This window comes from Sorex fumeus, unplaced genomic scaffold (genome assembly GCF_029834395.1).
Source record: "Sorex fumeus unplaced genomic scaffold, SorFum_2.1 ptg000072l, whole genome shotgun sequence".
NCBI lineage: Eukaryota > Metazoa > Chordata > Mammalia > Eulipotyphla > Soricidae > Sorex > Sorex fumeus.
Genome location: NW_026606129.1, coordinates 52,580,615 through 52,603,017, shown reverse-complemented (window position 1 = coordinate 52,603,017; position 22,403 = coordinate 52,580,615). Strand labels below are relative to the sequence as shown.

General features: G+C 46.9%; 1 pseudogene; it reads left to right on the top strand.

Moving 5' to 3' along the window:
* The first annotated feature begins 12,440 nt into the window (after nt 1-12,440).
* On the top strand, nt 12,441-13,311 carry LOC130037775 (60S ribosomal protein L9-like; annotated as a pseudogene).
* The last annotated feature ends 9,092 nt before the right edge of the window (nt 13,312-22,403 follow it).

Genomic DNA, 22,403 nt, shown 5'->3' with positions numbered 1-22,403 from the left:
AGAGCCAGAAGTAATTCCCAAGCAATGCTGGGTGTGACCCAAAAACAAAAGTTTTAGAAGCCGGTCAGAAAAATCCTACTACAGGATAAAGGCATTTAAATTGCACCAAATTGGTTCATTATCTGATACAGGATATGGTCCACTTTATGAGCCCCATCAGAAGTGATTCCTGTATGTAGAGAGGAGTAAGCCCTGAGCACCTCCAGTGTGGCCCAGAAGTCAGAATAAAATAATAAAAGGGATGGAGAAAAGAAAGATATACCAGAAGAATGTGAGCATCTTCAGAGAGGAGAAATCCCTTTCATGTGAGTTCTCTAGGCCTGGAGTTTTCTGTGTAGATAAGAGCTATCCCTAGGGTGTTGTCCACAGGGAAGTGGGGGTGGGGCAGAATGATAGTATAGCAGGTAGGGTGTTTGTCTTCCAACCCAGTTTGATTCCTGGAACCCCATATGGTCCCCCCAGCCCCACCAGGAGTGAGTGCTGAAAAATGTGCTCCCCCCCCCGCCCCCAAAAAAGGGGGATAGGGCTTTGACCTCCTGGATGTCTTCTTTCAGGTGATTTGTTCGTGAGGGGAAACCTGCCTTCTCCATTTGGGGCTGGAAATCCTGGTTGTCCTTTAGTTTTATCAGGCCTTATTCCTGCTGAGTCATTTCATAGGGGGCTGGTGCCTGATCTTATCTCAGTTTTATTACTTCCCTAAACTCTTTGTCATGGGGTCTCTAGCTACCTCACCACTGATCTTCTGGGGAGTTGCAGTGCCTCCACTGAGAACCTGTGAAGAGTTCTGCTTTCTGCTCAAGAAAAATAGTAGAGCCCGGGACATGGCCTGAAGCCACCTCCAGCCAAGAGAAGCAAGAGAAGCTCTAGCCTCTCTTGTACATGAGAGGCCCTGGATTCCACACATCCTGCCCCTAATGTCTCAGAGAATTTGCACTAGTTTGTCCCACACCTGCTACCCGGAGCTTCCAGGCACCCAGATGTGGAAGATTTTCCTATGAGCTGATCCTGCGTCAGCTTGCACCAAGCTTGCAGGAGGTCCCTCTCATACTTCTTCCTCCTCCAACCTCACACTTAGTACTAGGGACACATCTCCAGGGCAGGCCCAAGGCTGGGTGTTCTGGAAACTCAGATGGGGCTTTTTCTTTATTGGTTTCGAGTCAGACCTGGCTGTACCCAGGGTTTATTTCGGCTTTGAAGGGTTGCTGGGTGGGAGGGAATCAGGACATGCTAGAGGTTGCTTAGTTCGGAAGTGTCTTTTGTTTGTTTGTTTTTTTGTTTGGAGACCACAGTCAGTGATGCTCAGGGGTTACTCCAGGCTCTACACTCAAGAATCATTCCTGGTGGTGCTTGGGAAGCCAAATGGGATGCTGGGGATTGAACCCAGGTTGGCTGTGTGCAAGGCAAGCATATGCTGTACTATATCTCTTCAGTCTAAAGGCAGGATGTCAAACATTGCATTGTTATTTTTCTTGGAAGAAGGGCTAGGAAAGAATACAAACAACTCAAAAGGAAATAGCTCAACTCTGACTGGTGAATAATGGAGGATAAGAGTCTGCAAACAGAGCAGGTTGGATGATCAAAGGGGTTTTGAACCTTTTGTAATAGCTCTGTGGTTTTAGATACAGGTTGGGGTCAAGGAGTATGCGTGTTGGGGGTGTCTCTCGAATTCTTCCTGACTCAAGCCTAGGTGTCTCTGAAAAGACTGTCTTTGTCCTCAAACCAGAAGGCATTGTTTATCGACAATGAACTTTGTAAAGTGTAAATAATTACCTGCCCTCTGCACCGGAAATAGAACTGGAGCTTTTGAGTCCAGAAGCAGAGTCTGAATCTGGAAACTAGATCAGGGCGATTTTAGGAAAAGATTTAAGATCTCAGAACAGCCATGGTCTTCTCTAACTAAATGGAGTTGAGAGCATGAATTTAAAGTGCACGTAGAGGGGCTGGAGTGATAGCACAGCGGGTAGGGCGTTTGCCTTGCATACGGCCAACCCGGGGTTCGAATTCCAGCATCCCATATAGTCCCCTGAGCCCCGCGAGGAGTAATTCCTGAGTGCAGAGCCAGGAGTAACCCCTGAGCATCGCCAGGTGTGACCCAAAAAGCAAAAATAAATAATTTTTTAAAAGTGGATGTAGAGGCACCTATGCTGCCCTGTGTGCTTGCGGCCCCATGGCTGAGCACATGTGTCGCCTGCATCTCCCCTCTTGAGATGTGTACTTTCATGTCTAATGCTGGTATGTGTGTGGAGCTCTCTCCGCCCTTGGAGAAGCCCATGTTCTCTCTTGAGTATGTTACTTTCTCTCACTCTCTCCCCCTCCACACCTTAAAAATCCTCCAAAAAAAAAATTTTTTTTAAAAAATCCTCCAAATAAAATCTGTTTATTTAAAAAAAAAAAGTGCGTGTAGAGCAGCCAGGAATGTGGTTTAGAGCACTTGTCTTGCATGTATGAAGCCCTGGGTTCCATTCTTGCTCTGAAAAGATTAATAAGTGCACATAGAAAGATTCAAAGTTGTGGCTGGACTATTCCTGTGCTGGCCCTTAATTGCTTTTAGCTCAAAATAATCCATACAACAGAGTGGCATATTTTGGGTCATGCATTCTGTACTCCCTAGAGATCTGGAAACCCTCAGGTCACACATTAGCTGACGACCACTCTGTGTCCTCCACAGATTGATTCCTTGGGGAAATTAAGCACAGCATGTAAGGTGGAAAGGGTACACATCACATGATTACATGAAGCCAGCCATAAGTTCCTCACAGAAAGGAAGAAAACCAGATAATGCTTTTAAGCACCTATTCCTTTGATCATCAGAGTACAAAAAAAAAATCAAAAAACCAATGGAAAATGTTTCTATGAATAGAGCCATTGCAGGGGTTAGCACCACAAAGGAGGCTTGTAAGTTTCATTTGATGAAAAATGTTACCTCTGCTCACAGCCATTCTATTAGTGTAACTCTTAATGTCTTTATTGTTTGTCAGTGCCAAGAGCTCTCTTCATCAAGGAGTGACAATTTAACCATCCCACTATGCAGAACTACTTGAGTCACAACAACAACAACAACAACAAGATCCTTTTCTGAATTCTGCTTCATTCTCCTTCCCAAAGTGGAATGAGGGGAACGAGGGTGGGGGGGGGGGGGATGGGGGACTGAACAGGAAATCAGGAAATCTTGAATCTTAACCGTTCTAGCCATCTTCTAGCCATCTTCCCCAACTCACCCAATGGGACCAGGCAGTAGACTTTGGGTCTAATGTCACCACCTAGACACACCCCAAGCCAGGAAGTAATAGAAACCAGTGTGGAAACAACTATTTTGAGGACAAGAAGGAAAGCTCACTGGGCTGAGCACATGTTTCACTTGCAAGAGACCCAGGTTCATACACAGCAGAAAATTACTGGGCCTGGAAAGATAACTTAAAGGGTCGGAAAATATGCTCCGCATGCAAGAGGCCCAGCATGATCCCCAGAACACTGAAAGAAGGGAGGGAAGGAGGGAGGGAGGGAGGGAGGGAGGGAGGGAAGGAGGGAGGGAGGGAGGGAGGGAGGGAGGGGAAATAGTACAGGAAGTAAGGCATTTGGCCTTGCATGTGGCACTTTGACTACAACGACTACAACCCTTGTTCAGTATCTGGCACCACATATGTTTAGTATCTGAGCACCTTGTTTAATATCTGAGCACTGCCAGAACTGACCCCTGAGAACTTCTGAGTGTGGTCCAAAAGGCGGAGAAGAGAGGGAAGGGAAGGAGAGAAGAGGGAAGGGGAGTAAGAGGACCAAGGGAAAGGGAGGAGAGGGAAAGAAATGGCATTTTGAGGACCTGTCTCACCATCTGATCAGGCTGTCTGGGTTTTTTCCCCTCCTGGTACATTTGGATCCCCTTGACTGGAGAAATAAACACCAACTCTCAAAGCCCAGCTCAGTAGTAGAATTTTCTGTCAACAGCAAGAATTCGCTAACAGCAGGTAGAGCACCTGCCTTGCACACAGCTGACCCAGGTTTGATCTCTGGCACCACATATGTTTCCCACCAGCACTTCAAAGAGTGATGGCTAAGTGCAGAGCCAGGAGTTAAGAGCTAGGAGCACCACTGGGTATGGCCCCCAAAACAAAACAAAACAACAACAACAAAGGGTATCCACCTAGAACATCTATTTCTTCTTGATAAATTGAATGAAGCATTCATTTAACAATGTCAGGTAAGAAGTAGTTAAATGTGAATTGTGTTTGACAGGCGAAACATGCTATATAAAGTTACCACAGGCTGCAATTGTATTCCTGCTTCACCTCTTGGAGAATTTCATTCACACATGAGCACACATACACACACAGAGCAATCCCCAAAAAAGAGTCACTTGATTACTGTGAAGTCTTGTATAATTAATCAAACTTAAGGGAAGGCTCACTAGCTTCTCTAGCTCAGACAATTTTTAAATGGAAGTTGGAGAGATAGTACAGAGGGTAGGGCTCTTGCCTTGCACGTGGCTGACCCAGGTTTGATCCCCAATGCCCCATATGGTTCCCTGAGCATCACCAGGAATGCTCCCTGAATGCTGAGCCAGAAGTAAGCCCTAAGCACTGCCAGGTGTGGCCCCCAAACGAACCAATCAATCAATGTTAAAAAATGAAACTAGGGGCCAGAGTGATAGTACAGCGGGTAGGGAGTTTGCCTTGTAATGGCTGACCCAGGTTCAATTCCCCTGCACCCCATATGGTCCCATGAGCCTGCAGGGGTGATCCTTGAGTATAGAACCAGGAGGTACTTCTGGGTGTGGCCTAAACACCCTCTCCAAAAAAAGAAAGGAACTAGGACAAAAAAGGTAGCTTAAAGGGTTGCAGTTCATGCTTTGCATGTGGAAACCCAAGGATTGATCCCAGCACTCACAGTCTCTAGGACACTGCCAAGTAGCCCCCAACAACTTTCAGATGTGACCCTACAAATCTGGACCCAAGTAAGATTCTCTCAGTTTTGAAAAAAAACGTATATTGCTTAGGACATTCCATTTGAAACTACCTAACATGTAGTATGGGGCTGGAGTGATCATACAGTGGGTAAGATGCTTGCCTTGCACCTGCAGACCCAAGTTCAATCCCTGGCACCCCATGGTGGTCCCCCAAGCTCGCCAGGAGTGATCCCTGAGCACAGAGTCAGAAGTAAGCCTTGAGCACCACTTGGCGTGACCCCAAAGCCTAGAAATAAGCAAATGATCAGGAAAATTATTTTACCAACAAGTGATCTCAAACTCAGAGAGCTGTAGGACTGGCTGGTTTCCACCACAAGAATCCTGTAGGAGATTCCTTTCCTAGACTCCCAGAATAGTCATATATGTTGGGTGGCTTCAAAAGGTAGAACACCATTGTTTCACAGCTTTGGAAGCTCGTCAGGTGCTGTTCATTTCTTTACCGACAAAATGGTGTGTCAGATTTCGGAAGGGAGAATGTTGGGAACAACATATCCATCCTGCGGGATTTGGTATGTGGGCAGGTGGACGAGGCTATCAAAGAGATCTGAGTAGAAGTCATGGATAATCTTCTCCATTGCCCTTCTGGAGGATGTGATAGGTTCATCAGGACGTCAGAGGGCAGTCATCTTGGTCTTGTAGTTGGCGAAGGACAGGCGGGCATTACAAATGCTTTTCCCGGCTTCTGCCACATCTACCAGCACTTCTGCTCTTCTCTTGCCGCAGACTGGCTCGGTCGGGAACCACCAGGCTGAGGGAGCGCGGGGAGAAGGTTTGCAGGAAAGCAGGAGATTCGGCGATGACAGACAGACACCAACACAAGTGAGGCTGAGTGCTGCTGCAAATTTACTGAGCACAGAGTTCCTTTTTTATACAGTCAAGGCAAAATCATAGAACAAAGGGCCAGAATACAATCGGACATTACATCATATCGTGGTTACTTATTGGTGACATATTCCAAGAATATCGAGGGACAAAAACACTTCCTTAGTACACTTCCTGCTTTAAGTTGGGACAAAACATTTACCTATGAATTCTTTATAGTGATTACACACAGGACTTAATGTCTAACCATGGTTCCCCTTATACAGAGTTCTCTATCATTGTTTTTCTTCAGCAACCTTTGTTTCCATCTGTCTTCTGTGACAGGGTCTTAACCACACATCACAATCCAGGAAGGGTCTCAGACCTTCCCATATATTGGTTTGCAACACTTTGTTTTTCTGTTAATAAACTCCAGGATGTATGTGCTTAAACCAGTTTTTGTATGGGGGGGGGGTAAAGGTTTCACAATGTCCCTCATTCTCTCATACGTTAACTTATTGTTTTCTTTTATGTTAGGCGCCCTTGCTTGAAATTAAGGGCTGTACTATATGCTAAGAATCTAATTGTTTCACCCACAATATTTGGCGGTTTTTCTGGCTCCTGTTATTGTTTGGTTTCACTATGACTCCTGACCTTTTCATAATGATTAAAAGCAAACTATAACTACAAAGCTTCTGCCTATTAATTCTAAATACCTACTGCATAGAAGGGACAACTATACTTATAAGTAAAAATCGGCAGGCAACCATTGTAAACTCCATCCGGGATGCAGAAGAGCCACACACCAAAGTGCCGCGGGAGCACACAAGGCAGGATAAGAAAAGGGGGCGCCGGAGGTATAGACCCAAAGGTCGCGAACCTCCCTTTCCCGCGGGGCCAGGCCCAGGTCACCATAGCACGTTGCTACGCGGGCGACACCGTTGACGGCGTGGAATTCTCTCTTTGAGGTCTTCCTTGATCGCATCTCTGCACTGCTTTGCGAGCTCAGAGATTCACTTGTGGTTGCCTGCAGCATGCGCCAAATCACATTGACGAATAAGCTCAAGAATTTTCTAAGACAGGTGTTTTTTTGTGGCTATCTCTCTCTTGGCATTCCTCGCACAATCATGGAGGTGCTGAACCAGTCGACTGTATTCCTCATTAATGTTGTCTATGACAGCATCTTCCCATGTTACCGCAATAGTGCCAAAGAGCTCCCAGTTGGTGGTCGTTCTGGGAGTTCTCTTCTTAAACTTTGCAGCCCTTTCTCCCCGCTCTGTGAAGTAGAATTTTGCACAAAGGAGGTGGTGATCCGATCCCGTTTGGAATTTTGGGACAACAGCGACATGGGTCAGGCAAAACCGTCGATTGAATATGATGTGGTCAATTTCATTGTGGAACTGTCCACCGGGAGACTCCCATGCCCAACATTTAGATTCGGCTTTCTGGAACTGTGAGTTACCATGGATGGTCTTGGTCGACATGATGAACTCAAACAGTCTCTCACCCTGTTCTTTCCATTCTAGGCCATGGGTTCCAATGTGGAATTCTTCGGCTGATCTTCTCAGTCCTATCTTGGCATTAAAATCACCAACAATGATCTTGTAGAAGGTGTGGTCTTCTTTATAGAACTTCTCCAGCTCCATGTAGAACTTCTCAATTTCTCCTTCATCATAATTGGATGTTGGTGCGTAGACAACGAAGATAGAAACTGCCGGCAGTGAGCCACATCTATTCAAGTGTAATCGTACGATTCGGGTTGTTAGGCATTCGAATGAATCAATGCTCATGGCCAAGTTCATGTTGACAAGGACACTGACACCTCTGACGCCACTTTTATCACATGTTCCAAGGAACAGTTCTTCTCCAGTGTCAAAAACAGCATGATGTGACTGATGCCTTCTTGTCTCGGTCAGGCCAATAATGTCATACTTGATCTTTTGCGCTTATACCATCAGGTCTTTGATGGATGCATCTGATGCCAGCGTATGTGCATTGAAAGTACAGACAATCATTTTTGTCTTTCTTCATTTTGGCAGCCTAGTTCGGCCTTGAGATTTTATCAGCCTCTCCTTCCCCATCCTCAACACTGCTGTATTGGTGACTCCTTCAGAGTCAGGGGAATGAGACCCATTGTAATTACTGGTTTTGACATATCAAATACACAACAAATAACTTGCCAGGCTCTGCTGTGCGGGCGGAATACTCTAGGTAGCTTGCCAGACTCTCCAAGAGGGATAGAGGCTTTTGGGGCGGCATCTAATCGCCCTTGTAGGTATTCCCATGGTTCAAACCATATTTGAACCCAATCAAATATGGTGTGGCAATCCTGGAAGATGGGTATTAAGTGTGTTATAATGTGTTGCAGTCCGGGAAGCATCCTGGAGCGTGGTGGCGGCTGGGTAGTGGAGGTAGTGAAGGTCTGCGGTGAGGTATTTATCTGGTACCGGTAGGGGTAGGGTGGGTCTTCTGTGCGTAATCCAATCCCTGGGTCTCCGGCAGTTGGTGGAAGCAGAAAGGGCAGGGTAGGGTGGGGCCCCTGGTTTTAATCTCTTCGTCATCTGTGGTTGGTGGGAGCAAGCATAGGATCTCTGTCCTCGGGTTCGTTAAGCCTGGAGTCCAAGGTCTCAGAGTTCCGCTTATCTTGTTCTGTGGGGCCTCAGTCATGCCTGAGTCTTGATCCGAGCGTCCAGAAAGCATGCTGGAGCATGGCGGCGGCTGGGTAGTGGAAGTAATGGAGGAATGAACAGCACCTGGCCCAGACAAGGTCAGACCTGAACTCCTGAAGAACCTGCCGTCAGTACTCATCAATATTCTGGCTCAGCTCTTCACATGCTACCTGTCTGAATGCAAGGATCCATCCCAATGGAAAACCAGCAAGACTGTACTACTGTACAAGAAGGGAGACATCCATGACATTGGCAACTATTGCCCGATCTGCCTATTGTCTGTCATCTACAAGTTGTTCACTCGAGTCATCCTAAATAGGATTGGCAGAACACTAGATAAAGGACGACCATGCGAGCAAGCCAGTTTTTGAAAAGAATTCAGCACGATTGACCATATTCACAGATAACCAAGTTCATTGAGGTTTCTCAGGAGTTCAAGATGCCACTCTGTCTAACGTTCATTGATTTTAAAAAAGGCCTTTCATTCTATTGAGACAGAAGCAGTCATTGAAGCCCCAGCCAATGAGGGCATTTAAACTCAATACATCAGAATCCTCCGTGAGCTGTATTACGGATTCACTACCAGGATCTCACCATTCTACAAAGAAGTGATCATCCATGTCAAGAGAGGGGTTTGGCAGGGTGATACCATTTCACCGAAACTCTTCAATGCCACCCTCAAGAACGTCATGCAATGACTGGAATGGGAACGAATGGGAGTGAAGATAGATGATCGGCAACTACACCATCTCCACTTTGCTGATGACATTGTTTTAATAACACCAAATATTAGCCAAGCGGCACAAATGCTGGCCATCTTTGACCGTGAGTGTGGAAAGGTTGAACTACAGCTGAATCTCACAAAGATAATGTTTATGAGAAATGGTCTCTTTCCTGATGTTCCATTCACTCTCAACGGGACAAACATCTCTGAATGCAATAGTTATGTGTACGTAGGTCGAGAAGTCAACATGACAAATGACCTGGCACCTGAGTTACACAGGAGGAAGAGAGCGGCTTGGAACGCCTTCAAGAGCATTGAAGAAAATGCTAAGAGGATGAAGAACCTCCCGCTCCGGGCACATCTCTTCGATTCCACTCTTCTTCCTGCATTAACATATGCCTCAGAAAACTGGGCCCAACAGAATGAGAACACTATTCAGGTCTCCCAAAGAGGAATCAGAAAAAGCTTTGCTTGGAGTATCACATTTCACTCAAAGGAGAGAGAAAGAATCCGGAGTTCCGACATCCGTCAAAGCTCAAGAATCAGGGACGCTGTCTCGTTTGCCAAGGCATCGAAAATCAGATGGGCTGGACACGTAATGAGATTTGGAGATGACTGCTGGACTATAGCCGTTACCAACTGGATTCCACGGGACGTCAAAAGACCAAGTGGCCGCCCACCTACCAGATGGTCAGACTTCTTCGTCAAGACCCTAAACAATCGGTTTGAGGCTCTTCATGTTCCTAGAATGAACAGACGCCATTGGGCTACACTAGCACGCAACAGGGACAAATGGAAACGTTAATGGCGCCCGATCAAGCAAATCGATGATTAACAGGAAGTCAAGTGATCAAGTAATCGAGTGGAGGCTAGTCGTCTCCAGAAAAGCTTGTGCAGAGCCATGCTGCCTCTAAAGTCAATAGGAAGGGCTGGAGAGATAGCATAGCGGGTAGGGTGTTTGCCTTGCACACAGCCGACCCGGGTTCGATTCCCAGCATCCCATAGTCCCCTGAGCACCGCCAGGAGTAACTCCTGAGTGCAGAGCCAGGAGAAACCCGTGTGCATTGCTAGGTGTGACCCAAAAAGCAAATAAATAAATAAACTCAATAGGCGATGCCATTTTTGTCTCTCTCTCTTCTCAGACAGTCATAGGGGATTTAGGTCCCCTCCTCCTCCAGTAAGACTTAACAAAGGACATGGGAAACTATTCTGTTGTTTGGGATCAACAGAAAGGGATCTTTCCCAGGAGAAGTGAGGACTTCAACCTGTTCTACTTTTCTTTCTGTTGCCTGCGGTTCTATAACATGGGGAGTGAGGGAGGTAGACTCCAGAAAAGAGTGCTCCTTCCTCTTTGCTCAGCCCTTGTTGGCCTTCAGTGCTGGGGAAATGTCTGCTGTGGGTCAGGACTAGCATAATCTACTCTAACCTTGGCACAGGTGTTCTGGATCTGTGGCCTTTCTCTCACAGAAAATAATTTCAGGAGGAGGCAAAATAGTTAACCAAGGGGTTTTTACTGAATGAAATTTACTTAGATGTGAGAGGGGAGAAAGAGGGATAATGTGTTCAAAAGAGAACACAAGCTTCTCCAGAGTGGAAATTACCTAACAAAGAAACACAGAGACAAGTAAGATACCAATTCAAAGCAGAACACGACCCGGGTTTGATCCCTGGCATCCCATATGGTCCCCTGAGCATCTCCAGGACTAATTCCTAAGTGTAGAGCCAGGAGTAAGCCCTGAGTATCACCAGGTGTGGCCCCAAAACTAAAACAAAATAGTTTAAAAACTTTCAAAAATTTAGAAACAGGTAAAACTACTTGTCTTAGCATAGTGGTCCAATCAGTAAACAGAAGCAGACCTCTTTACCTATAAACTCAGAGAACGGAAACTTCATTTGGGTTTTGAATGCCACTGCCATTGGGAGATTTTCTTTCTTCTAATAAACCTTTTTTCTTGCTAAACTTTGGGTCCAGTGGTCATTCTTCAGTGACTTGGAAAACCTGACTTGGTCACTACAAATATATACACCTGCAGCATCCCTGCATCAGTGGGCTCACTCCTGGTGATGCTCATGGACCATGGGGCCAGAGATGAAAAACTGAGGGGGCTGGAGCCATAGTACAATGGGCAGGACATTTACCTTCCATGGGCTGACCCGGGTTTGATCCTGGGCATCCCATGTGGTCCCCCAAGCAATGCCAGGAGTAATTCCTGAGTACAGAGCCAGGAGTAACCTGGGTATGAGCCAAAAAGCCGAGAGAGAGAGAGAGAGAGAGAGAGAGAGAGAGAGAGAGAGATCAAAGCTGGGCCTCCCACATGCAAAACATGTGCTCTAGCCATTGAGCTGGTCCAAGAAAAAAACTTAAGCCAGGGAGAGCATGGCTAACCAGGAAGCACAGCTAACTAGGAAGCCTGGCTAACCAGCAAAGCTGTAAGCAAGCTTCAAAGAGAAGGAATGGGAGTCAGCTTTAAGATGGACAGAGTTAGGGTGATGTAACAGTCTGCATATATTTAGTAATTTTCCAGAAAACCTCATGCATATTTATGAGGGAAAGTGGGCACACACAGCTGAGGAACACACAGGAGACACGCATCACATGTAGAGAAAATAGCACAGAAATGTTATGGATTTTAGTAAGGTAATAAGGACAAAGGTGCCTGGAGGTTAAGGATGACAGCAGCCCTATACAATCTCCACTACCCAAAACTGTCCAGCCAGAACCAGCATCCTTATCAGTGCGCAGGTATGATCAGACTCTATCTTCAAAGCTAAAGGAATGTAACAAGGTGGCTTCTCCCAGACAGGGCTTGTCACTTCCTCCAAAGGACAGGCCTGAGCCAGTATTGCTTTCTTAACTCCAGAAAATCCTTTGAAGGTGTTTTGTTGTTGGAGGAAGGTACAGAGTTGCAAAATTGTATACTGAGCTACATTCCCTGCCTCCTCAGAACTTTTTAGTTTTTAGTAAAGTAAAATAGTTTTATTGGGGGGGGGGGATAGGAACACTAATTCTAAAGAGAGTATGGGGTTTATTCAGAGAGAAAAGTCAGAGTGAGAGCAATAATAACAGCAGAAAGGGCACTTGCCTTGCATGCAGCCCACCCAGGTTCCATCTTGAGCACCCCATATGGTCCCTGAGCACCACCAGTAATAATTCCTGAGGGCAGAGCCAGAAGAAACCCCTGAGCATCTCTGGGTGTGACCCAAAAAGCCGAAAGAAAAAAAAGAGAGAGAGGAAAGTCAAAGGGCAAATTCATGCCCTAGAGGACACCAGCATCCCTAGGCTGGAATGTTGAGAATTTGCAATTTGAATTATTCACTTTTAGATCTTGGGCCACACCTGGCAGTGTTTGAGAGACCATATTCTGCTAGGGATCAAATCCATAGCTCCTCGGTCATCTTGAAGGGCCCCTGAGGCACCCTGCAGAGAGATTTCAACCACATCAATGTGGAGCTCAGCATCCCCCTGGGCAAGAAGAGGAGGCTCCAGTTGGCCAATAGTGGGGGGAATAGAAAGGAACTGGCTACAGTACGCACCATGCGCAGTTATGCGCGGAACTTGATCAAGGGGATTGTACTGGGCTTCCGAAACAAGATGAGATCTGTGTATGTCTACTTCCCCATCAACATGCTTATTCAGGAGAATGGGTCACATGTTGAAATTCATAATTTACTGGGTGAAAAATATATCAGCAGGGCTCGTATGAGGTCAGGTGTTGCTTATTTTGGGTTTCTCAGGCCCAAAAAGATGAGTTAATTCTTGAAGGAAATGGCATTGAACTTGTATCAAATTCAGCTTCAGCAAGCCACAACAGTAACGATCAAGGATAGCACTGCACTGTAGCACCATCCTCCCATTGTTCATCGATTTGCTCGATTGGGCACCAGTAACGTCTCCATTGTGAGGCTTGTTGTTACTGTTTTTGGCATATCAGATACACCACAGGGAGCTTGCCAGGCTCTGCCGTGCAGGCAGGATACTCTCAATAGCTTGCTGGGCTCTCTGAGAGGGACAGAGGAATCGAACCCAGGTCAGCCTTGTGCAAGGTAAACACCCTACCCGCTGTGCTATCGCTCCAGCCCAACAATCAAGGATATACGAAAATTTTTGGATGGTATCTGTTTCCGAAAAAGGAATTGTACAGCAGGCTGATAAATAAGAGCCAAGTTTTCTGGCTACAGAAAGCAGGATATGTAGGATGATTCTTCACACCTCATTGTGATAATGAGACGCAATAAAACTAGATGAGTACTCTCTTTAAAAAAAAAAAGAATGTAGGTATTTTGGGGTGCCTCCCATGTGGTCCTCAGGAGACTCAGCGTCTACTCCTAGCAATTCTTGACCTAACAGGCAAATGGTTCCATGCAAGGACTTAAAAATGTGTTGCTGCTCAGGCTCGCTCTGTGGTGCCAGGGATATATGGGCCATTCTGGCAGTGTTCTGAGCATTCAATGTAATGATCAGGTAGCTCCAATAGCTACGTAGTACTGGGGTTGGGACCAGGATTGTCCAAGTGCAAGACATGCACCTTCACAGTTGTACTCTCTCTCCAAAGGGAGGATTGGAATTTAATGAGTTTTTGTTTTTGTTTTGTTTTGTTTTGGGGGGCGGGGGTCACACTCAGCAATACTCAGGGGTTACTTCTGGCTCTGCACTCAGGAAATATTACTCCTTGCAGTGTTGGGGGGACCATATGGGATGCCAATGATATAACCTAGGTTTGTCCCATGCAAGGCAAACACCCTCCCCACTGTACTATTGCTTCAGCCTTATTTGTTTAGTTTTGGTGCCGTACTCAGCGATGCTCAGGGGTTACTCCTGGCTCTGTACTCAAGAATCACTTCTAGCAGTGTCCAGGGTACCATATAGGATGCCAGAAATCAAACCTGGGTTGGCTGCATGCAAGGTAAGTACCCTACTCAATGTACTATCTCTCAGGTTCCTGCAATTGAGTGAGTTTTTAGGTGAGGGTAATGACGCTGAATAATAGGATTTTGTCACTTGCAATGGTGCTCAGGGGACTGTGTAGTCCCAAGCATCACTGGGTGTGGTCCCAAAACAAAACAAAACAATACTTACAATCATATATATATACATATATAAATATACATATACATATGATTAGAACATACACAGCCATATATATATGTATATTACAAATTTTTTCTCATTTGGAGCCAAGGAGATGAGTCAAAGGACTGAAACATGCATTGCATTCAGGAACCTCAGGTTTAATCATTAACACCACATTCCCCACTCCCTCTAAGCGCTCCAGGGAGAGACCTTGCTTCCAGCACTTAGCCATCAGTACCCCTGATCCAGATGAGGGTGAAAACACAAAATTACTTATTTGTATTTTTTTAGCTTCTTTGCAATAATTACCTGTGTGAAATTGAAGTAAATGAAAGGGATAATGATTTAAAAGAAAACAATTCAATTGAGTGCTCTTTAATGCAAACTGATTTTTTCCCTTTTTTTGAGGGGGGGGCAGGGTTTGGGCCACACTCTGCAGTGCTTAGGGCTTACCCCTGGCTCTATGCTCAGGAACCACTCTCAGTGGGCTAGGGGACCATATGCGATGTCAAGAGTATTGAACCCATGCCAGCCACATGAAGGACAGGCACCCTTCCTTCTATACAATAACTCCAATCCCTTAGGCAAACTATTTAAAAAATTTGTGCTGTTGTTTTTGGGCCACATTCAGTAGGCTATATTCCTGACTGTATACACAGGGATCACTACTGGTGGTGCTTAGGGAACCACATGTGGTGCTGTCGATCAACCAGGTGTTGATCACACTCAAGGCAAATTCTTTATCCCTGGACTATCTCTCTGATCCCCTGATTTAGTGTGGTAGTGGTTTTAAGTCACACCTCGCGGTGCTCAAGGCTTACTCCTGGCTCTGTGCTTAGGGATCACTTCCAACAGGCCTGCTGGGAGTAACTATAGGGGTGCCAGGAATTGCACCCCAGTCTCATGGAAGGCAAGAGCCATTTTTTAGAAAAAGTAACTTGCTGCCTTGCATGTCACTGACCTGTATTGAATCCCCAGCATCCCATATCCCCTGAGCATCCCAGGAGTGATTCCTGAGAACAGAGTCAGAAGTAAACCCTGAGCACCACCAGATGTGGCCTCCCCTTGGCCCCCTCCCCCCAAAAAAGGTATTTTATTGGAACTGGAGAGATAGTACAGCAGGTAAGGTGCTTGTTTTGCATGCTGCCAAACTGGGTTCGATCCTCAACCTCTCACATGGTCTCATATGGTGAGCACTGCCAGGAGTTATTACTGTGTGCAGAGCCAAGAGTAACCTCTGAGCATTGCCAGGTGTGGTCTAAACTCCCCCCCTCCCACCCGAACCCATGATACTTTTTTTGAGGGGGAAGGCTATACTTAGACCTGCTCAATGATCATTCCTTGTGCGAGGGCTTGGAGAACCATACGGGGTGCTAGGCATTGAACCTGGGTCCGCTGTGTGCAAATTAAGCTCCTCACCCACTCTACTTCAGCACCTTACCAGTTGTACTATCAGGCTTCAGCACCTTACCAGTTGTACTATCTCTCTAGACCCCACTGACTCATTTTTGATGTCAGCTTTCTGATTTGTCCATGCCACTCCCCACGGTAGCCTTCTTTCTGGGCACTGTTGGACTGGAAGCCAGGAGCGTTCCACTCTAACAAGACAAGGAGCCAGGTTAGAAATGTGAAAGTGAAGAAAAAAAAGGGGGGGGGGACTGGAGCAACAGCACAGTGGGTAGGGCATTTGCCTTGCATGTGGTTGACCCGGGTTTGATTCCCAGCATCCCATATGGTCCCCTGAGCACCGCCAGGAGTAATTCCTGAGTGCAGAGCCAGGAGTAACCCCTGTGCATCTCCGGGTGTGACCCAAAAAGAAAAAAAAAAAGAAATGTGAAAGTGAATTGAGCTCCCATATGATCCAGCAATACCACTTCTGGGAATATATCCTGGAGATGCAAAAAAAAAAAATACAGCAGAAATGACATCTGCACTTGTATGTTTATTGCAGCACTATTTACAATAGCCAGAATCTGGAAAAAACCCTAGTGTCTGAGAACAGACGACTGGTTAAAGAAACTTTGGTACAGCTACACAATGGAATACTATACAGCTGTTAGAAAAGATGAAATAATGAAATTTGCATATAAGTGGATAGACATGGAGAGTATCATGTCACTGTCACTGTCCTCCCATTGTTCATCGATTTGCTAGAGCGGGCCCAGTAATGTCTCCATTGGAGATTTTTGTTGTTACTGTGTTTGGCATATTGAATACATCACGGGTAGCTTGCCAGGCTCTGCCATGCGGGCGAGATACTCTCGGTAGCTTGACGGGCTCTCCGAGAGGGGCAGAGGAATCGAACTCGGGTCGGCCATGTTGGCTGCGTGCAAGGCAAACGCCCTACCGCTGTGCTATCGCTCCAGCCCTGGAGCGATAGCACAGCGGTAGGGCGTTTGCCTTGCATGGAGAGTATCATGCTAAGTAAAATCAGTCAGAAAGAGAGAGCCAGACATAGAATGACTGCATTAATTTGTGGACTATGAAGTAACATAATAGGAGACTGACACCTAAGGACAGCAGAGATAAGGGCAAGGAGGATTGCACCATGGCTTAGAAGCTGGCATCACATGCTAGGGGAAAAGGCAGCTGGGGTAGAAAAGGGACCATTAAGTAAATGATGATTGTAGGATCGCTCGGGATGGGAGATATGTGCTGAAAGTAGACTATGAACCAAATATGATGGTCTCTTAGTACCTGTATTTCAAACCGTAACACCCAAAAGGAGAAATAGAGTAAGAGGGAATGTGCCTGCAACAGAGGCAGGGAGGCAGGAGGTGGGAAGGGGTGGGAGTGGCGGGAGGGATACTGGGAACATTGGAGGTGGAGATGGGCCCTAGTGGAGGGATGGGCGCGCTATCATCGTATGACTGAAACGTAATCATGAAAGTTTGTAAGTCTGTAACTGTATCTCATGGTGATTCAATAAAAAAAAATTTAAAAAAAAGAAATGTGAAAGTGAAAAAGTGAAATAGGCTGCACTCCTTTAGGATGTTCTTTTTTTTTAAAAAAAAATGTAGGAACACTGCTATTATTTAGCCATTGATTATATTGATTGAATTGGGCATGAACTCCACTGTTCTCCCATTGTTCATTGATTTGCTTGAGTGGGCACCAGTGACGTCTCCATTGTGAGACTTGTTGTTGTTACTGTTTTTGGCATATCAATTACGTCACGGGTAGCTTGCCAGGCTTTGCCATGGGGGTGGAATACTCTCGGTAGCTTGCCGGGCTCTCCGAGAAGGGCAGAGGAATCAAACCTGGGTGAGCCACATACAAGCAAACACCCTACCCGCTATGCTATCGCTCCTGCCCAATTATTTATTAACTATAATTAATATCATAACATTAAACATTGCTCAAGTTTTTCCTCTTACAAACAATGCTGCAATGATTATGTGTTTGGGCAGGTTTTTTTGTCTCCTGTTTGGTGTTCAGGAGACCAAAGAGTGCTGAGGATCGAACCCCGGGCTCCTATAAGCAAAACATGTCCTTTAATCCTATGTACAGCAAGTAAGTGCAAAGTCAGGAGTAATCCCTGAGCATTGCCAGGTGTCCCCACGTCCCAAACTGCTTTATGTTTTCATTCACTTTTTCTGCTAGTCATTCAAGAAAGGAAAAAGAGAGGTCGGAGCCATAGTACAGTGGGTAGGGAAAAAGAGAAAAGAAATGTGACTCTTGGGGGCTTTGTTTTGATGCCACACTTGGCAGGGCTTTGGGGTTCCTCCTGGCTGGGTTCATGAAATTCTCTCCCAGCGGGACAGGTGGATTGCTGAAGTGCTTTGAACTATCACTCCCGTCCTGTGGCTATTTTTTTATATTTATTTTATTTTTTGGTTTTGGGGCTATACCCATTTATGTTCGGAGCTTACTCCAGCTTTGTTCAGCGCTTACTCCTGGCTCTGTGCTCAGGGATCAGTCCTGGCAGGTTCAGGGACCATATGGGATGCCAGGGATTGAAACTGGGTTGGCTGCGTGCAAGGCAAGCGCCCTTCCCACTGTACTATAACTTCTGCCCCCTGTGCTTTTAGGTTTAAAGTTTACTTTTGAAAACTAATTTGCAGTTAACATAAAGATTAATAAATAGGCAGGTGGATTATCTTCATTTAGAATCACAAAAGGACTTAGTTAATAAGCAGTATTTTTTGATGGGCATGGTATGATCAGAAAATGATGGCAGTGAGAGTTTAATTTCAAAGTAAAATCACTTCCCACCAGCAGTTTTTGGTCAGCTGGGACATGGTGTTCGATGCATGGTAACAAGGCTGTGATGTTGCTCGGGGCCTGTGGTATTGAGGGTATCCCAGTCACCCCACGGGTGCTGGGGTCTCCAGAACAGCACCCAGAAATGTGTGGGGAAGCATGTGGTGCAGGGAACCAGCCTGGGTCAGGTAGCCACGGTGCTATCTCTTGGCCCCACCTTGAAAATATTTTTTGAATGTTTTAAAAATATTGCAAGGGGGCTGGAGCAATAGCACAGCGGGTAGGGCATTTGCCTTACACTTGGCCAACCCGGGTTCAATTCCCAGCATCTCACATGGTCCCCTGAGCACCGCCTGGGGTGATTCCTGAGTGCGGAGTCAGTAATAACCTCTGTGCATCGCTGGGTGTGACCCAAAAAGCAAAATAAATAAATAAATAAATAAATCATGGTGTTTGTTCAAGGCATTCCGTATTTTTATTAGAATGGTAAGGCCGGAGTAGCTTTTCAACGGGGTGGCCATTGTGGGGTGTGGGTGTGACTGCCGAGGCTTCCAGAAGTACAGGGGGTGGGGTAGGTAGCCCATCCCGGCCCAAGAAAGCCTGGAGATTTCCTACCCGAATTTTCAGCAGATTACATGCTGGTGAGGTCCATCCTGAGACAGTACAGTCAGGCTGGGGATATGGCGGCGTTTTTGGATTGTGGAAGCAAGCGGCTGCCAAAGGTTCTGCTTAGGCGCCCCCCGCCCCAACCCACCCCCTGCGATTTACACAGCTCTGTTTGGCCATGCTTGGGCCTGAAATTAACTGTGGCTTTTGATCCCTTTCGAGATTTATTGATGGGTCTCTGAAATTTCATTTCATTTCATCATTCCATCATCCTGTTATTCGTCGATTGCCTCGAGCAGGCCCCAGTAATGTCTCTTTTATCCTAGCCCTGAGATTATATTCAAGGCTCTTTAGGAGAACGAGACCCATCATTGTTACTGGTATTTGGCATATTTGGTACGCCATGGGGAGTTTGTCAGACTCTGCCCTGTGGGCAGGCTACATTCGATAGCCTGCAAGTTTGTCCAAAGTAGGAATGAGATAATAAGATGTCATAAAAAGATGTCCTGATAAGAGGTCGAGCGGCGGCAAATGCGGCCGCGCGGTTCCGGGACCTGGATTTTATAGTCTCTGAGTCTTGGCCGTTGATGGGATTTCATGGCGCCAGGGGGCCAGGTGGTGGGTGTGACCCCCACCTACTGGAATTTGGAGGATCTGGGTGGAGGATGCTCGACTCCAATCCGAGTAGGCTTGGAGATCTCGGCCCCGGAACCCACGTGGCTTTGTCCCTCTGCCAGTACCTTCATGTGTGCGGAGAGAGGTCTCAGCATGGTGGTGGCTGGTCCTGGAGGTCTTCGGCTGCCGGAGCCCTGGTCAGGGCGGGGAGGAAAGCTCAACCCGCTCCCCTCCAACGGGCCCCGGCGAGGAACAGCCAGGCGCGGGGGCAGAAGACTGCACTGTTCTAGTCCGGGAGCTGGATTTTATAGGGTCTTTTCAGGGTCTCTGAAATAAGGCCAATAATTGAGCTTGTATAGCAGAGATGGAGGTGGTTTGTGGGCATGGATTCCACATATCTAACTTTTGGCCATTTAATTTCTTGATAAAACTTGGCCCCAAGTTGTTGGGGTCCGGCCAAAGGCACAGCAGCAATTTTAGGATATCAGGAAGCCTGAAGGCACCATCAGGCTGTTGATGCACCCGCCCCGCAGGTACAGGTTGACCTGATGGTGGCACCATACCCCCATGGACATTCTTAAAATATAGGGAAAAAATTATTCTTACTGATCAAAAAATAATTCGGGAAATTAAGCAAATCTGGAAAAGGTAGAGAAAATATGAAACTTGAAAGTTATTCTGCAAAACATTTCTTCTGGTTGACAGTATTTAAAAATTACTGTGTCTCTGTGGTTGTTTTTGCAGGTTGGTCCACCCTAAAATGGTGTCTTCCTGGGTAGATTCCCTTCCCAGCTACTCAGGATGTGGCCCCAGCATTGTCCTTGTAGCCATTTAACCATTCAAAGAGGAATCTACATTAGCCTTTCCAGCCTGAAGCAAGAATAGCAGGGGGGGGCGGGGGGGGGGGGGAGGGAGTGCTCTGGGGCATGGGGTGCTTTTCTTCCACTGCTCTGCAGTTTGGAAAGTTGCCATCCATCTGGACTACACTCAGCCTTTTTTCAGACTCCAGAAAAAATTATAGCCAGAAGCTCTGCTTTTTGTCACAAGCAACTACAGCCAAGCTTTAGCCTGGCTGCAGTTCTCTTGCCTCAGACAGTTCTTCTCTGAGTAGGGATCCTAGCTTTTCTTGTTTTGCTTTTTGTTTTGTTTTTGGAGGACCATACCTGCTGGTGCTCAGGGGTTATTCCAGGGCCTGCACTCTGATATCACTTCTGGTGGGACTTGGGGAATCATATGGGATGCCAATGGACTGAGACTGGTTAGCCCTGTGCAAGGCAAGTGCCTTATTCACTGTACTATCATTCTGGCCCCACAGCATGAATTTAAAACTGTATTTTGGGCCCAGAGTTCATGCTTTGCTTGGCAGGAGGTTCCAAATCCCAGTAATGAAAATGGTCCCCTGAGTACCTCCAGGAACTGCTAAGCACAGAGGGGTCTTTGAGACTGTGTGTGGGGCCCAACTAGCAGAAATTAAGAAACAAACACAGAAGGATTGTCTTGCATGTTTGAAGCACTAGATTTGATCCCCAACACCAAATAAGTCATTTTTTTTCCAGGGGTGGGGGTGGGGGGCACATCTGGCAGTGCTCAAAGCTTACTCTTGGCCCTATGCTCAGGAATCTCTCCTAGCAGTCCTCAAGGGACAACAGGGGGTGCCTTAAAGAAAAAGTAAGAAGGGCTGGAGCATAGTAAAATGGGTGGGCCATTTGCCTTGCATGTGGCTGGCTGGGTTCTGGTCCTCCATATCTATACAGCCCCTTCCTACTCCCACCCCCCAACCCCAACTGCTGGGGGTGATTCCTGAGTACAGGGCCAGGAGTAACCCCTGAGCACTACCAGGTGTGGTTCCAGACACCATTTTTTAAGGGTAGCATACATGGCTGTGTGCTCTGTGCTCAGGAATCATTCCTAGTGGGCCTTGGGGAACCACACGTGATGCCAGGGATCAAACCTGTATCAGCCACATGCAAAGCAAGAGGCTTACCCTGCTGAACCAATTCTGCTGCCCCAATTCATTCTTTGATTTTGGACCACACCAGCAATGCTCAGGGCTTACTCCTGGCTCTGAGCTCAGGGATCAATCCTGGCAGTGCTCAGGAGACCATCTCGGGTGCCAGGGATCGAACTCCAGTCAATCACATGCAAGGCCAGTACCCTACCGGCTTCTATTATCACATCGGGTCCCCTAAGAAAAGTTACTTAAAATAACTGTCTTTCAGAACAAGCTTTCAGAACATGAACTTGCAATCCAAACAAGTCAGGACAGAACAAGGGTCGTGATTCATCTAAACAGTGAATCTATTGTGGTAGTCATTTCACGATTTGATTTGTAGATCAGATCAGGAAAAAGGAGAAAGTAAAACCAAGCCGACACATGGCTGAATCTCTTTGCAGAGCGGTGCACAAGCAGCCGAGAGCCCGCCAGTTAGCAATTCTTGGTCTCACCCCTCTGGGACACAGGGGACCTCAACACCTGCGTGCCTGCAGAGGGCGGTGAGAGCGGGGGTCGGGGGCGGGTTGCTGGTGCCCACAGGGGCCCACGGGGTCGCAAAAGCCCTCGGCCTTTCAGCCCCCAGAAGGCCGATCGCGGCCGCCCGGCGTTTCTCGGGGCTGGGGGGGAACGGCCGCCGCCAGCTTCCCCGCCGCGCCGCGGGCGGCCGCGCGGTGACGTCACCGCCCTCCCGCCGCCTCTGGCGCCCCACCTCCTTCCCGGCATGCGCCGCGAGAGCCCCTCCCCCGCCCGCCGCCCGCGGC